This window comes from Chelonia mydas, chromosome 3, assembly GCF_015237465.2.
Source record: "Chelonia mydas isolate rCheMyd1 chromosome 3, rCheMyd1.pri.v2, whole genome shotgun sequence".
Classification (NCBI taxonomy): Eukaryota; Metazoa; Chordata; order Testudines; family Cheloniidae; genus Chelonia; species Chelonia mydas.
Window position 1 is genome coordinate 141,953,233 of NC_057851.1, and position 18,544 is coordinate 141,971,776.

General features: G+C 39.8%; 1 protein-coding gene and 1 non-coding gene across 2 annotated transcripts in view; both read left to right on the forward strand.

Annotated features, from left to right (window-relative positions):
• Positions 1–18,544, forward strand: part of BIRC6 (baculoviral IAP repeat containing 6) — a 322,387-nt gene that overhangs the window by 236,856 nt on the left and 66,987 nt on the right.
• On the forward strand, positions 15,932–16,047 carry LOC114022369. The gene has a single exon (XR_003566483.1). It is a non-coding gene; the product is annotated as a U5 spliceosomal RNA (small nuclear RNA).

The window sequence follows — 18,544 nt, forward strand, 5'->3', positions numbered from 1 at the left end:
TATTCACTGGTGCTGGAGTTGTGGGGGTGGGTGGGAGGTGCTGCTGTACCTCCTGGCTTGAAGTAGTAATAATAAACACCAAATACGTGGTTTCCATCATCAACACCCCAATATAAAAATTGTTCCTGCACGCCTGCATATATTTGATAGTTTCCAGTGCTTAAACTCTAAACAATCTATTGAAGTTTGTGCATCTATGTCTCCAAAACTCTTTGCCTAGTGAACTGCCTCTGTGGTCTCAGATGGGCATGTTGAATTCGATAGTTCTCTGGTGTAGTTGATAGGCTTTTTCTTAAAACAAAATTTATAAGACTGGGGTCACGTCCTACAGTGATAGTACTTTATAACTTAGGGCAGCCAGTGAAAAAACATTGTGTAAACTGAAACTGCAGCGGGAACTGAGAGAGAATGTAATTACACAAATGAAGAATTTTACCAGGACACCAGCATTAACATCCTCCCTCTTGTAAACGGTGCCATGGGATCTTTACCATAGTTGGTCATAGCCTTGGGAAAGCAGACTTATCTGAAATGTAAAAATGACAGCACAGTGCATCAATATCGTATTGGTGCACTGGTTCAATAATATTTCAAAGGATAGAGCGCTGTGTACTGAATCAAAACAGCATCCTGCTACCCCCTGCATTTTACTTTGCATTGTGCAAACACTAAAATATATCTGAACTATTTCCTTAAGGCAGAGAATGCTTAACAAGATTACTACATTAATCTTTGATATGAGTATGAGTAATTTCTCCCAAAACTTCACCCAAAGGATAATTTTATAAATAAAGTTAATCAGTGCTGTAATATGTATATACATGTGCAATATGTAAATACTATAAATATTCAGAAAAATCCCAATCTATGCTACAGTTTCTTAAATCAGCATGAATATGTTGATATTATTCTTCACATACACATACTTTGTGGATTCCAGTTATTTTTTTTACCAAACAGTATATTACTTCCTATATCTATGGTGATGTCATAAGATGAAGTATTTTCTGTACCATATGGATGACACCTAAATCTTTTCTCTACCTCTGTTATATCTACCCCCAGTGTAGTCTCATTTCTGATTACTTTTTTGACATCTCTTTATATCAAGCTCAAAAAAGTAAAAACGAGAATTTAACATCTTCCACCCCCAATCCTTCTCAAATAAATACTATATAATATCTCATGATTTAATATGCTGGAGAAAAGATGCAGAAACCTTTGCCTAATTCACTGTGGATATTGTGGAGTCCTTACTTTATTTGCTGAACATTTTATTTCGAAATGGCTTTCATGGGCTCTGTTTCTTTCTCACCACAGAGTATAGTACACAGTAGTAGATTATCTAAAAGCACTAGATTATCAATTTACAGATAGCCTTGATTAAGGAATGGGATGTTGCAAAACTGCCCCAGAACAGCCCGGGAAAGAAATTGTGCTCGTCACTGTCAGAGACACAATTACTTCCTTGTCCCCCTTTCTCCTGGAAGGTAGTAATTTTCAGGGGTATTTTTAGCAATACTAGGTGATTAGTTTTTATATAAAAGAGAAGTGAGATTTTAAAGTTAATTGTGCTGTGTCCCTTGTAGCTTTCACATTTCCCGCCTTGAATGCTTAATCTTGTAACTTTAATGTTCTCAAGGTAGTTTTCTTTATGGAATAGGAAAATGTGTGTATGTGTACTTATATAAAAATGTACATATGTTTGAACTTAGATTTAGAGCCAGTCCTTCAAAGACTCACACACATGCATACCTTTAAATGTGTGCAAGTTCCATGGATTTCAGTGGGACTGGTCACATGCTTAAAAGTTAAGCATATGTGTAGTACTGGGCCTAAATAATAAACCGTACAATTAAATATCTGTGGTATAAAAAGTTGAAGATCCGTGTGGGATCCGGGCCTTAGATAGTAAACTCCTCAAGGCAAGGATTAAGTCTTCCTCTGTACAACACAGTGCACACCGGAACTCTGCAAAAACCCATTAAATTTGATCGTGAGGCTTTAGAGCAAACGGTTTAGAAATCTGTCAGTATCCAGCTAGTAAGAAATGTTCAATTAATTGTTAATTCTTTACCCTTGTGTGATGATGCTTTTTATTATATTTTAAACTAAGCATCAATATAAAAATGCCAAAAGTGATTTTGTTCATGTCACACACATTCTCAAAATGACACTGTGGAGGGAAAAATCTAGTAATGTGTATTGCTATCATTCTTCTAATAAATCTTAAAAGAAAATACTAAACATTATAACAAAAGTTGCAGAATTTAGTCAATAGTTAAAATTTTATTTATAATTTTACAGTACTTTTGGTATAACAGTGCTTTTCCCCCCACACTCATTATACATTGGTATAAATCTTAACATACAATGGTGCTTTTAAAATAAAAACCCTACTTGACTTTTTGTTTTCTGGTCTTACCTATACAGAGGTGTATCATCACAAATCTATAGAAAGCATGGGATTGAAATAAATAAAATATATATGTAATCTACATTTTTCATGAAGACTTCTGTGGTGCGATTGTCCTCTGGATTTTAATTTGTTTAGACTGATTGTTTCCTGAATGTTGATTGGTAGTAAAACAATACTATCTGTATTTCTAGTGTTCGAGCTTCATCCTTCATGAATGAGAAGTTTAATATTGTCAGTCTGCATTTACATAATTTAGTACTCCTAACTGGGCTTACTGATGCATTTCACAGTCATTGATGCAGTATCCTTAGCCAGATACTTCGCTCTGGAATGTGTTTGATAATCTTTTGAGGCAGTGTTTCCTATTGCTTTGCATTTAGAAATCATTCTTGCCATCTCAGGTCTTTGCACTGTATACTGTACAATTGATGCTGGAAAATGTCATCAAAGTGTAGTGTAAACATACACAAAAACAATCACAAAGAGATTGAGCACTGTTCCAATTATCCCCAGCATGGCTAAAATAGATTCTTCTTTTTCTTCATTCTCCTCTTGCTTTTTTACATCTTCTAGTGTTGTGATGGCAGAGGTCCCCATTTTTTCTGCAGTTATCTTCACTGGTATTCTGACAGCTAGCTAGAAAAAGAAAAAATGATAAATCTAGCCCTTTTTGATCAAATAGTTTTGACATTTTCCAAAAAAAATGTGCACTACAGCTGTATACTAAAGATCTTCTGATTTCTTAATGCTCTGTTATGTCTGGCTCAGTTTTTGTTTTCTTTGTGTGGCTATATTCTTATTTTAAGTAGTATTTGTTTTGTAGCTGTGGAATTAGGCATGATGTAAAATGGCTCGGGTTTGTTGTTGCACGCCAATTTAATGTTTTGTCATAAAAGCTGTTTTTAATTTGGCCTTAGCCTATTTATATTATTCCTTGTGAAATAAAAATTGAACACAAGCAAGTAATGGTCATATAATTGAAAATGACTGAAATAGCATTTGTGATTTCTTAGCTATTGTTGAACATTGAATGTCACGGTACAATAACAACTGAAGATACTCTTGTTTAGTGATTTGTAGTGTAGAAATGTCATAATATAATTCTGCAGCCTTTATAGCTATGCATACAAATAGCAGTTACAGGTAAGGCATTTTTTAATCTACCAGCTTTTGGCCATTTGTGCAGCAGTAAATATTGAACAAAAAATGCAGATTCAGTTTTCAAAGATGATATTCTTACTATACTATGCCCAGAGATCATACTTTTGATAATGTTGTAAAATATTAAGAATTTGAGGATTTCTTACATATAACGTACAATCTTTCCATTTTTTGTTGTAAAAAATAAGGCACCGGTAACCCCCGCTGTGTAGTTCTGTTTATGTTCTTAATGTATGTGCAAACAAGTACCTTCTTCAAGCATTTTTCTAAAAGATTACTTTCCTTTTTGGATTAGGTACTGGATGCTGTTTATCTGCTATGGTTTAGCATTCCTGATGAAGAATTTCTGCTCTTACTAAAATGTGGATTTAATCTTTCTAGTAGTCCAAATGACCCTTATTTACTTACTTAAGATTCAGAATAACATTTTAGAGTATAATTACATTTACCTCTGAAGATGTTTTTATTCATTAAAGATAAACACATTGCTGCTGAGAATCAAATTAAATTAAGTCATCAGCCCGTAACATAACATTGCTTAGATAACAGTAAAAAAGAAAATGTTCCTTACCCTACATTGCATCAGGAATAAAATGTCATCAGACATGCTTCTTACTCCTCGATTCAGTGACAAACCAACCTTTTATCTTCATGGAGGGCTGCTCTTTTCATTTAGAGAGAGAGAGAGAGAGAGAGAGATCCTATATGAACATGAACAATTTTTTGATAAAGAAGTTAAAGCTGTGGAAGTGATGGTATTACAAGATCTTCCAAAAATACTGACTGGCTTTATCTTTCTGTAATCCATTGAAGCTAAACATAGTTTAAAACAAACAAACAAACAACCCTTTCAGTATTGACACAAACTGTACATTATTATCTTAATTAAATTTGAGCTTTTCCTTAGATGATATATATTTTATTCACAAGCAAGTAATACATGCCATTTGGGTTTAATTAAAAAAAAAATTAGATAAGCTCCTGCTTTTGTTCAGGTATATGTAGTTTTCTTGACTTTCACTTCAAAAATGAGCCTTTAATCTGCTCTGCTTCTCCCCAGCCCTCTGAAGACGCTTTTTCACGTTGACACGCAAGAACTCCAAATTCAGTAAACTGCATATTCAATTACACTATGTAATTTTAGTCCAGACTTCGAAAAAAGATTAAAAAAATCTGTTTTATTGGCAGTAGTGTTCGGACTGTCATAGACCTGCACTCAAAGCCTCTGAAAATAATTCCAAGATATTCTTCAAAGCATTGCATAACTTAGCAGCCAGTCAGCTCTGAGAAGTGGATAGACAGTGGCTTTGGTTGCATACTGTAGTGAGCTGTGACATTGATTAAACATGCACTTGGCACTTGCTGAATAAAGAAGGAACTACAAACCACCCTTGCAGACAGTGTGTTGCATAACAATGTGATGGCTCTGCTGTTTCATTGTCAGGCCAGGCACATTTTACTCCTGTAACAGTGAAAGTGTGCTGCTGTACAGAGGGGAGCAGAGTTAGCTGTACTTCAGGGTTTTCTGATGAAGTGCTTCATGACACAGTGGCATTAAGGCATTCGAGCTGAAACAGTGTTTCTGCCTTTTGTGTTTTGATGCTTTGTTTGACAGGCTATAGTTTCAAACAGTAATTACTACTTTTAATGCTCTCCCCTTTTTATTCCCCACCCAAAGAATTCAGGTCACAATGTGTATGTCATCAAGACTGTTTAGTGGAAAAATGTTCCTGTTCAGCTTTTATGGGAAGCAATAATTAGAATCCCGGTGTATGAATTAGACATGTATTAGTAAGACTGGCACTTTCCAGCTTGGAAAAGAGATAACAAGGGTGGGATGTGATAGAGGTCTTTAAAATCATGACTGGTGTGGAGAAAGTAAATAGGGAATTGTTATTTAAGAACTAGGGATCACCAAATGAAATTAGTAGGCAGCAGGTTTGAAACAAACAAAAGGAAGTATTTATTAACACAATGCGCAGTCAACCTGTGGAACTCTTTGGCAGAGGGTGTTGTGAAGGCCAAGACTATAACACGGTTCAAAAAAGAAAGGTCCATCAATGGCTATTAGCCAGGATGGGCAGGGTTGGTGTCCCTACCCTTTGTTTGCCAGAAGCTGGGAATGGGCAAAAGGGATGGATCACTTGATTAACTGCTCTGTTCATTCCCTCTGAAACATCTGGCATTGGCCACTGTTGGAAGACAGAATACTGGATTAGACGGACCTCTGGTCTCACCCAGTATGGCTGTTCTTTTGTGACTTTTGCTTGCTCCATTTTAGGAGCACTTTGAAGTCTTATTGCCACAAATTCAGAAAAAAACCTCAATAATTTTTGCTTTTTTTGCAAGAGGCCACTGTTCAGAAATATTTGATTATTCACTTACATGTCATGTGGAGGAGATTATCCAAGTAAATGTGTTTTGGCTTGTATGATGTTTATCTATTTCCGTGACTGGATACAAATTTATCTTTACTGTGAATATCATTTGTTTGAAGGTTTCTCCCAAAACAAATTCTTTAAAATGGTTCATTTTCACAAAGCTTGATTTGTGGACTAAAATATATAGATAAAATCAGAAGGCTTATGCAGCGTACAAAGAAAATAATTCTAATTTAAGGGTAAATATCATAATACTGTGGGAATAATGTGACTAGAAATCTCAGTATACTTGAGTTTCCCTGATCTAAAGCAACATGTTGTAGAAATTCCTGAAAAAGCATTTATCCTTCTCCAGTTTTCATTTGGATTCCTTGCATTTGCATGGTAATTTTTATTTTATTCTTGACTTTTTTAAATCAATTTTTTATTTAAAACACATGTTGCTGGTAGTTTACTTTCTTTCCATTTTGTAATCTTAAAATGCTGACATGTTTACTTGTTTCTTTAATTTCTCATTGTGTCAGATTTTACATAGAGATTTTTTTCTTAGAAATTTCACACTATAATTGCTCATCAAGGCTGGAAAAAAAAGTAAGTCTAGGGCCTCACTAGTATCCTTTCTGTGAGAAAACACAAACTCAGATACAAAATTGATAAGCAAATAGCCAGGATAAATTTGTAGCCAACACCAGGTTCCAGTATTGAATTTCCACAGGTCAGAAACATGCTTTAACCAGGCTTCAGCAGGATTTGCAGTTTGATGTCAGTGGGACTTACGCTCCTAAATCATGTAGGTGATTCTGAAAATCCCAACCTAAGGCTCCTACAGCCATATTTAAATGTCTAATTTTAGGCTTCTAGCTTTGAAAATTTTGGCATGTGTTCACACGCACGCGCACACACATGCTGTCTCACACATACTCTCAGCCACACTTGTGCTTCAGTTGAAAACACTACCTGTGCCGACTGGAGGGCTTCTCCTGTCAGCCTAGATACTCCATCTCCCCATCAACCTAGCACTGTCTGCACCGGGGTTAGGTCAGTGTAACTGCATCGCTCAGGGTGTGGATTTTTCACACCCCAGAGTGACATAGTTATACCAACCTATTTTCCTAGTGTAGAAGATGCCAAATATTGTATGCCATTTAGGCAAGTATTTAATAAAAAACAAAATTTTATCCCCTAATTCAGCAAACATGTGGGTGCATACGTTTAAGCCTGAGGAGTCCCAGTGAAGTCAGTGTACAGTGTATCTATGCAAAATTACAAATTGCTTAAGTGTTTGTAGGATCAGGGCCTTAATTTTCAATCTTTTGTTCTTTGCCTATAGCAATTTAGGAACATTAAAACAAGAGACATCCCTCTTGCCTCCCCTTCCCCCCATATGAGTGTTTAACAAAACAAAAACCCCCACGGTATTTATAACTTAGCTGATTATAAACCTTAATCTGAAGTTGCATTAAAACAATTTCAAACAATTTTACAAAATGCCCAGTGAATTAAACACTCCCCCCTTTTTAGGTTACTGACCAGTTATAATTTACTTTGTGGAGTTCATTACTAGTCCCCAGTCTTGGTGTATGGTATGGTATGGATTTGTTAAAATCACAAACCTCTGTAATTAATTCTTCTAGTAAGTCCAAATGTTCTAATAAGATTTTCATTTATTTTGATATATAATAAGCACATATCCAGTAGTTCTTGAAATTTTTACATTAAAGAACTATCAACAAATGTAATTAAAAAGACAATAAACTGAATGAAGAGGTGTCAGCTTGCTGACTTAAGGTTTAAACTTTGCATTTGTGACTTGAATGCTTGACTTCTCAATCTTAAAGTTTTGTTAATGCATGTTAAGTTTATCCTGATGATGCCTCACCATTGCTGTCCTTGACTGAAGACTGCTGATTCCTAAGTATCCAAGAAAATGCTTGATATTTATTTGGAAATGTGTGTATCAAAAAGTCAGAAATTAGAATTCCCACACATGATGATACACCACCAAACTACTTGGTAGCAGTTAAATGAATCCCCATTAAGCAGTGTTAATGTTAATGCTGTTCTTTTTTTAAGAAGTAGTCACCTATCCTTCACTATAATTGTGCCAAAATAATGTTCTTGGGAGGCATGCCAATAAAAGAGAAATCCCAGTTCAAGATGTTGTAATTAATACAGGATTTTTCATTCTTAACTATTTTACAAATTATACATATTATAACACAGAACTGGAGATACTTCCACTGTGGAGTACAGCTGTCAGAAGACACACAGGATGCTGTACAAAAATGTGTGCTTGAGACACATTGCACCTTGACACCAGGACAAGACTTTATTCTAGAAAAATGCAGTGTAGGCTCGTTAGCATCCAGTGGAGATTGGCTGACTTAAATCAGTGGCTTAAATAATTGGGTTTACGTTTGTACTTTTTAGTTATTTGCCTAAAAAGAAGCTGATTGGTTGGTAACCATTAAAATGTTGCTATGCACTAAATGTAGCCTTTATATTAAACTTGATACTTTTTTTCCTAACCAGGAGGATACACTATATCTATACATATTTATTGAAGCAATTATATAGCGAACATACATTTACTCAGATTTTTAATTTTTACATTTGTTTATACGTTAGAAAATGATGAATGATACATTTCTGATTTACTAGAGAATACATTTTTAGTCATGATTTGTATCACTCTTTGAATGGAAACTGGAATTCAAGTAAATGCACAAACAGCATTTTAAAATTGTTTATATTAGCTAAACCTACTTTACATATGCAAGATACAAAACATGTTTTGATAAACTTGTTTCCTTATGTATTTAAAACTCTTTTTTTAAGCAAAAGCAGTACTTGTCGTGAATTGAATGTGTTGTTTCTGGTGGTCCTATCCTTCAGATCTAGTAAATTTCATCCTCTCTCACCTAGTTTTTATGTATAGATTGGAAGAAGAAAACAAACTGTTGCTTTCTTATTTCCCAATATGTTTAATTTTGAATGAACTAGTCATTTAACTGAACTAACTGAATAAATTGAAGTAAAGAAAAATATTCTCCCTGCACCTATAGAAGAGGCTGCTGCTATCTAAAGCTAGTTTAGTATTTCAACAAACTCTGCTTCAAGATGCTTGCCAGTGACTTCCACTAGTTCAGTGTTTTGACTAACTGCATGGTACTTATGGTATTTACTTTCAGGATAAAGGGCTAAAACAGCACTACCGAAACATGAGCATGCGACTCCAGAAGAAGCAAGTATTTCACACCTGATGGTTAGGCCTCTAAGCTCTCTCTTTTAGTATAGGCCAGACGTTCCTTTGCTGCTATGTAATAACTTTCTCTTTTTCACTTGTTTCTTTATCCTCAAAGTGCTTCTGACAGATTAGGACCCTTTTTTCCAGTTTCTTTCCTCTTGTATGTCCTGAGACTCTCCATCCATCGTGAAGCCCTTTGAAACATTAGAGCTAGGATAGAGGGGAAGTATGTTGATTAACCTGTGCAATGCTGCTTTCTGATCATCCAAGCTACTTGAGGGTACCTATAATACTTCATTTTCAAAGGCCTGTATAAACATTTGTCCTTACCTGGTAGAAGTTGATTTTTTTGCTTTTCAATGGTGGAGGGGAGTGAAATTGTTTTAATATGCATATCTTATTTAGAGTTAAGGAAGGATTTAAAAAAAAGTCACTGTGCTGATTTAACATAGTCCATATAAAAGATTCAAGGTCAGCAGCAGAATTTTATGCAATACTGCCAAGTATAAACCATGACAGACAAGTAAATCCATCAGCTCCTGAGCAAATAACCAGCTAATTAGGATGTATCAACAGAGAGCAGCAAATGACTAGCACAGTGGTTCTCAATTTTTTTTTCCCATGGACCACTTGAAAATTGCTGAGGGTCTTGGCAGACCACTTAATGATCTTTCCAACTGTTGTTTATACCATTACTAACTGTTGTAAAGCACTTCGGATAAAAGTGGTATATAAAAAAAACTTAATAATAATTAACCTTTTTTTGTTCTACAAATAAAAGCACACAACTCATATTTTAATATCAGTAGTCTCTCCCCCACCGGGCTGGGAAGGAGGGGGGATGTCTCTCTCTCCCCCGCCACAGCAGCCCCTGAGCTGGGGCTGGGAAGGAGCGGGGTTCTCTCCCCGGCAGCCTCAGCCCTGGAGCTGGAGAAAGTCGCCTCTTTCTCTGGCTGCTGCAGCCCTGCCTATCCCAAATTTCCCCTACCCCCTCTTCTCACCCCACTGCCCCCTCACCTACCTACTATTTCCCCCATCTCACTTCACTGCCCCCTACCACCTATTCCCCCAAGGCCACCACCTCACCTTACATGTGCATCTTCGGGGTCCAGGCACCTAATTAGTGGAGCCACACCTGCATGGCTCCACTAATTAGGTGAGTGGCCCTTTATTCACCTGTGTGTGGCTGCCCAGGCTCTTACCTTAGAAGGAACTATCCGCGGACCACCTGAATGGAGCTTGCGGACCACTAGTGGTCCATGGACCACAGTTTTTGAGAGCCTCTGGACTAGCAGAATAATTCCTTAGTATGTTTGTTACCACGTACGAGCTCTCTCAGCAGTTCTTTTACCTTTTACCATTTGTGCTGAAACTGAGACTGTGTCTTTGTGAATTCTGAAATGTGACTGGAAAGAGGAGCAACGTAAATTTAGTTTGGATTTATACGTTTACATTTGCTGGCATTTAGAACAAGAGAAAAAATGTTATGAAATTGTATATGTAATAATGACAGTGAATTTGGGAATGTTTTGTAGGGAACAAGAATAAAAATCACTATTTTAAGTGCACAGGTTATGCAGTTGTACACATTTTTTGATGCACGTATCCAAAATGTTGTAATTCGTCTGTTCTTTCCATATAAACAAAGTTAAAAGCCTCTAAGTAAAACGTTGACAGTTCAACAGGAGTTGATCCCCAGAGCCTTGCAAATCTTGTTGATTATAGAGCAACATTAGTAGTGTATTGGGAGTGGACCTGAGGCAATACTACCCTCCAACGACCTCTGTTCCTTCCCCTTAGACCACAGAGTGCTGAAATACTCTTTTTTGTGACCTGTTGGGATATGTTTCTAATCTCTGGTTGCCTGCCACATTAAATCTTTCACTTGTCCTTCACACCTGTTTTGACGATTCTAGCACATCCAGGCAGTGGTGAGCTGGAGCCGGTTGTTAAATTTAGAAGCCCGAGGGACAACCAGTTCTAAAAGGGCTTCTAAATTTAACAACCAGCCAAAAGTGGCGCCTGAGGCACCACCTCCATGGGTGCTCCGGGGCTGGAGCACCCATGGGGAAAATTTGGTGGGTGCAGAGCACCCACGAGCAGGTCCTCACCCGGCCCCAGCTCACCTCACCTCCGCTCTGCCTCCGCCTCCTCCCCTGAACACGCCGCCCCGCTCTGCTTCTCCCCCCACACACACCCCCAGCTTCCCGTGAATCAGCTGTTCGCGTGGGAACCCTGGGAGGGCTGAGAAGCAGGTGGCAGCTTCGTGCTCAGGCCTGCAGAGGCAGAGCAGAGGTGAGCTGGGGCGGGGTGGCTCGAGGGGGGCACAGGGGAACCGCTCCCTGCCCCAGCTCACCTGGGCCTGAGTGCGAAGCCGCCGCTTACTTCTCAGCCCTCCCCGGATTCCTGCATGAACAGCTGATCCACGGGAAGCCGGGGGTGGGGGATGGAGAAGCAAAGTGGGGCGGCACGTTCAGGGGAGGAGGCGGAGCGGAGGTGAGCTGGAGCCAGGCACAGGGTGGGGAGCTGCCGGTGGGTGCTCTGCACCCACCAAATTTTCCCCGTGGGTGCTCCAGCCCCGGAGCACCCAGGGAGTCAGTGCCTAAGGTGCCACTTTTGATGTGATCGGTGGAGGGAGTAGCCGCTCCCCCTGCTCTCCCCCAGCTATGCTACCCCGCCTCTAGGAGCCAGAGGGACCTGCTGGATGTTTCCTGGGAGCTGCCCCAGGTAAGCACCGCCGGGACTCACCACCTCGCCCCCCAGCAGGTCTCTCTGGCTCTTAGGAGCGGGGTGCAGTGGGCATCCACTATGGTGGCCCACAAGACCCTCCTGTCCGGTTCTGGGAGCAGTCAGGGGACAGGGGAGGGGGGTGAATGGAGCAGATGTCCAGGGGTGGGTGGTGTCAAGGAACACGGGGGGTTGGATGGGGCAGGAGTTGCGGGGGGCAGGAGTGGGCCACGACCCCCTCGTGGGGTGAGAAGGGAACAGGTTATTAAGGTTTTGGCAGCTCATCACTGCATCCAGGCTCTCCTCAGCCACAATTGCCTCCAGCAAGAAGCACTCTGTGTAACTGTCATAAATATAAAGGGAAGGGTAACCACCTTTCTGTATACAGTGCTATAAAATCCCTCCTGGCCAGAGGCAACATCCTGTTACCTGTAAAGGGTTAAGAAGCTCAGCTAAACTGGCTGGCACCTGACCCAAAGGACCAATAAGGGGACAAGATACTTTCAAATCTTGGGCGGGGGAAAGGCTTTTGTTTGTGCTCTTTGTTTACGTGGTTGTTCTCTCTTGGGACTGAGAGAGGCCACACAGAAATCCATCTTCTCCAACCCATCCTAATCTAAGTCTCCAATATTGCAACCAGTATAGGTAAGCCAGGCAAGGCGGATTAGTTTATCTTTCATTTTATGTGAATTTTCCCCGTGTTAAGAGGGAGGTTTATTCCTGTGTTCTGTAACTTTAAGGTTTTGCCCAGAGGGGGATCCTCTGTGTTTTGAATCTGAATACCCTATAAAGTATTTTCCATCCGGATTTTACAGAGATGACTTTTACCTTTCTTTTTTAAATAAAACCCTTCTTTTAAGAACCTGACTGATTTTTCCATTGTTCCAAGATCCGGGGGTTTGGGTCTTTGATGATTTTGTAACAAATTGGTTAGGATATTATTCTCAAGCCTCCCCAGGAAAGGGGATGTGTAGAGGTTGGGGGGATATTTTGGGGGAAGACATCTCCAAGTGGTCTCTTTCCCGGTTCTTTATTTAAAACGTTTGGTGGTGGCGGCATGCTGTTCAAGGACAAGGCAAAGTTTGTACCTTGGGGAAGTTTTTAACCTAAGCTGATAAGAATAAGCTTAGGGGGTCTTTCATGCGGGTCCCCACATCTGTACCCTAGAGTTCAGAATGGGGAAGGAACCCTGACAGCAACCAAAATACCTTCTGATCCTTGGCTATGTGACTCTGATCTTGTCTTCCTTGCCAAACTTGTTTTCATTGATAAACCACAACCTTTGTCAGCCAGTGTACAAGTGGAAGATCAATCCTCTATTCCTGCTAAGACTCTAAAAAGGCACTTGCCAAAATTATACCAAGTTTTTCCCCACAGAAATGTTCACCTTTAGCTTATCTTAAATCCTCATGTATCAGGTGTGCATGTGCTCAAAGAAAAGAGCAGTAAAGGGGGACAAGAATATGTATTATTTTCCCCTTTAAATAAAAAAATTTCCTCATAAATATAAAAGTTACAGGACTTGGCAAACACATTATGTGGCATGAGTGACATATTTATATTTTCTTGAAAAAATACTGATTTATATTCTATTCTATCAAGTTCTTATCTTCACCATCCTATCTGAGCACATTCCAGAAATAAATTAAGTGATGTGAGTGTTATCTGTTGTGAACAGTGTCTTCTCTATTCCTCTTCCATCCAAGGGGTGGAGCGGAACTGACTATGAATTTGTGTGCGTGTTTGTGTGTGTGTGTAATGAGGCGTGGTGTACTTTTATTTCATGACTGTTCGTTTAATGAGTGAATATCAGTCTTGAACGAGCCCTGAGAAAGTTTTCCTCTGCACTGGCAAGCTTTATCTTTGCAGCAGACAATTATATCGTTCCAAAAGAGCCAAGTTCACTACTGCAGTCTTAATCTTACAATTCAGGTTCATCTTAAATACTCCATGCCCAGAGCATTAAGAGCCCTCAAAGTGAGGACTGAGGGTATGTCTACATCGCAATTAACAACCAATGGCTGTCCATGCCAGCTGATTTGGGCGCACGGGGCTTGGGCTAAGGGGCTGTTTAATTGCAGTGTAGATATTCAGACTCGGGCTCCAGCCCAAGCTTTGGGACCCTCCCACTCCACAGGGTCCTAGAGCCCAGGTTCCAGTGTGAGCCGAAATGTCAACACTGCAGTTCAACAGCCCCTTAGCCCGAGCCCAAGTCCGCTCTCATAGGCCAGCTGCAGATTTTTAATTGCAGTATAAGCATACCCTGACATCTTGAATTTGATGCAACTGTCTACGCAAAGCCAGTGTATCATGTGGAGGACAGATTTGTTGGTGTTGTGAATATCCAAACTGCGAAGATGACATGCTGTTGCTGCAGTTTGTAGCAGTTGTTGTTTCCTGAGGACTGTAGCTTTCATGCCTGTTTCAGCACAGGGCTAAGGAAGCTCCTACTTGAGTCCTCCAGCAAAATGAGACTTAATATTTCTTATATCTAAGGTTAAAAAACAAAAATCAGGATCCTTTAAATCCTACCCTTAAAAAAAATAAAAAAAAAAAAAAAAAAGAGAAAGAGAGAGATCATCTGCACCAGCCTTAATACACCATAAAGGCACAAGCAAATTACAATGATTCTTTTTCTTCTGTGGTACACCTTAAAGCCTCTATGGGGCCCGCATGAGTCAAAGATCAACTGAATGGTATTTGTTGTTGCCTTAAATATCCACCTGCCAGTAACACACACCTTTTTGTTCCTCACTTCGGACCTCTGATTCCCTTTTGCAGTGTGGATCTAATCAAGCCTAACTCTTCAAAGACTGTCTCTTCAGGGAGAAGTTCCTGGCGGGCCTCGATACTTTGCGCTCCTATACCTGCATTTCTTATGTAAAAATACAACTAAGCTGCTGGGGCAACTTCCTTCCTTCCTTCCCCAGAAGACTGAGAGGTATCGCGTATAAGCTTTGAGGAAAAACATGTCGGATGCTGTTCTACAGCTGGGTGTGCAGAAACTAATAAATCATACATGAGCTGCACCTGCCTTTCATTTGATTCTTCCAGCCAGTTTCTCATTAAGAAGTCAGAGATGCAGGCTGCTGTCCTCAAAATGAATTTGGCTCTAGCTCATTGTTCCAGGAGAGTCTTTCTTCTAATAAAGACTAATGCCATCCTCAGGGAAGCCCCTTTGGGTCTGTCTACACAGCAAAGAAAAGCCCACAGCTGGCCTGTGCCTGCCAACTTGGGCTCACAGAGCTCAGGCTGCAGGGCTGTTCCATTGCTGTGTAGACTTCTGGGCTCTGGTTGGAGTCCGAGCTCTGGGACCCTCCCACCCTGCAGGTCCTAGAGCCCAGACACCAGTCCAAGCCTGAAAGTTTACACAGCAATGAAAGAGTCCGCAGCCTGAACCTTGCAAGCCTGAGTCGGCTGGTGCAGGCCACCCTTGGGTTTTTCTTTGCTGTGTAGACATATGCTGATCTCAGGGTATAGATAACTTTTGAAAGATATCCCTGGTTCCAGTTGCTGAAGTAAGGTGGGGCACAGAGGAGCACAGTTGATCCTCCACTGCCGAAGACAGAGAAAAGAAAGTGCAGGCTTCCCATTCTGTTTCACGGCTTCCCCTTCCCCTTGGCTGGTGAGGTAAGGGGAATCTGAAGTGATAGAAGGAGCTTTGTACCTAGCTGAGGTTTACTATGCATAATACGTGAACTCTGTTGCTCTGAATTTTTCGTGAAGAACCTATGAGTGGTATAGATTATCCAAGTAATGATATAAACTGGTCTGAATTTGTTCATTTCTTTAAAGGCTGTTCTTTATATCAATGGAGCTTGCTTTTATTGTGAAGTATCCTCAAGCAAAGTTGAAAGCTCTAATGTGCGATTCGCATAACTTCTATCTTTTGAAATAAAGAGATTTGTGTTATTTACGAGTGATTTTTTTTTTTTACATCGAAATAAAATTAGGGAAGGCTCTTGCCGTTTGGTAAGATCCACCTGCCTTTCAAGAACTATAGAGTTTCTCTTCATATCGTATAAATCTTTTGCCTTTTACTAAAGATTTCCGTGGAGAGGATCATTCACGAGTTTCTACCCAATTTTTTGAGGCTTCATTTCAGTGAGGCTGGTGTTAAACCTCCCTAATTTTTAGAATATTGCTGATGCTCTTTGCAGAAAGATTAGTTGAACAATCTAGCAACAGGCAGTAGAATGTAAATATGTTCTTTTGATTAAATTTATTATAGCATGAATGTACTTAAGGATAAATGGCATAAAATTAAAGCTAGAACTTTTATCGAGAGTATTTCTTATTATCCTAACCCTGTTGGCAATTAGATATTCTGGAATAATAAGGAAAATATTTCTGGGGATAGCTTCCTTAAGCAGTTTGTTGGCTGACCAGTAACATCTTAAACTATATAGGGTTTAGACCAGATCAGTGACCAACTTTTATACATTAGACAGTTGTTTTAACATCTAGGTCTAACATCATAGCATTAAAGCTGAAGAGATTATGCTGTGTGCATAAATAGTGGCACAAAAATATTAATTTTATGAAGCAGCAGTAGCCTCATCTGACTTCACTTCCCACCCAAACTTAACTTTGCCCGCTAAAATTTGCAAAAATATATGCAAAAGTTCAGTTTGTCCTTTTTAATAGATAAAAGCTGTAACCATTCCTTATCAGATTTTGTTAGATGAATTCTCCTATATATTTCTGAAGTATATACTATGGGAACTGCAGGTCTTCATCTTCTTTTAGGTATTCATCTTATTTCAAAATGTTAGTGGCAGATTCATGTGCTGAAAGGGGCAAAACTTTTACTGAGGACATTTACAAGGTGTCTGCCTGGTCTGTCCTTCTCCTCCTCTACAAAACATTATATAGGGTGTTCTTTGTCCTCTGCCAATACTGCCTTGAGCATTCAAGCTGAAAATTTTAAAGTAGCGGAAGAAAATTGGGTGCCCAGCACCCACTGAAATTCAGGAGAGTTGTGCGCCTAAGCTTCTTAAAAATACAAACCTAACTTCTCAGAGCAATGGTATCTTCCTATTTTCTGTACTGTTATTGTTGGAAGTGATTGTAGTCGAGAACTCATCAGTTTCAACTGATGGCTTATAAATGTATTTTGTATTCTTTGATCCACCAATCTGGACTATCGCATTTAGAGCTTTCAGCAGAAGAAAAGAATTGAAAAATCCAGATATTGTGTAAATATTTTATTTACTTTGGGCTGTCAGGCTTATCACGCTGTCTGAAGTGGCTCACAACTGAGAGTGACCATCTTAGTCAGGCAGTCAGAAAATAGGGCAGACACCCCAAACTGGTGGTCGTATTCTATAATTAACTTTCACCAGCCAGTAACAAATGTGCACTCCTGAATCACTATACCAGTCTTACCATGGAGTCACAGACAGTTCCCTTAGACTATTGGTGCCCAAATTTTCCAGTCGTGCCCCCCCCCCCCACCTCCTTTACCAGTAATGGAATCTATCCATGCCTCCCCCACCCCCATACACCATTACTGCACAGTTGGCTCAGCAGAGAAACTTGGGATGAAGGTGATGTTGGGAGCTGAACTGGGGATGGGGGAGGAGCTGAGGCTGGAGGCAGAACTGGCCTCAGGACAAAGTGGAGCTGTGGCTGGAGCTGGGCCAGGGCCAGAGCTGAGCTGTGGCTGGGGCCAGAGCTGGGTTCGGGGAGGAGCAAAGGCGGGCTGGGGCAGAGTGGAGCTGGGTGGCATTCCCTCCCCTCCCCCTGGGGAGGCTGGCCCGAGCCCTGCTGTGCACCCGCACCCCCGAATGTTCCTCCTCTGTTAAAGATTAATACACATATATTGTGCATAAGTTTTATACTAGTAGATTTCGATGCAAGTTTATGCTTGCTTTCTTGATTGCAGTAGAAATATCATTTGAGAAATATCATGGTCTTACGCTTGAATTGCTTTTTATAATAACTGCTTGATAAACAATTTAAAATATTTTTCATTATCTGATATTAGCATCCTTTTGAGATTTTCTTAGGTCTAGTCGGGACCTCGTGTACTTAGCACAGTGGGATCAAATTCTGCAGCAGTGTTAATTTATTGTATCACTATGAAATACCCATCATTCCAATCCCTTCCACACCCAAAGGCACAGAATTGATGTAGAATTCATCAATAATTATATTAATTAATGAATATTACTGATGGATTTTTACCTGTATTATGTAGACGCCCATTCTGTATGTTCTTCAGCAGTTATGAATGTATCTGAGCAGTCCAGCTCAGAATACCTTTCCCCTGCCTGGTATGTGCCAGGAAAGTATTAGGGAGAGTGTAATCAGCTTCTTAGCTACCCCAGCCTCACTTACTACTGTGTTCTCTAGGTAGTCTAGTTGGTCTACCTGCATTTTTGGCTCCCTTGCCCCATCCTGCTTGGTTTTATAGAACAGTGAAGAGAACATGCATAATAATTCAGTTTATTGCCCCTTGTGGGGAAAAGTGCAGAGTAAGAGGCAATTGCAGGCAGATACCAGCAGGTCAGGGAAAAGAAACAAACGTTGGGCAGATGGCTGCAGCAAAACAACAAATTCTGTAGCAAAAACGATTAATTTTGTGATACTTTAGAAAAATGTCAA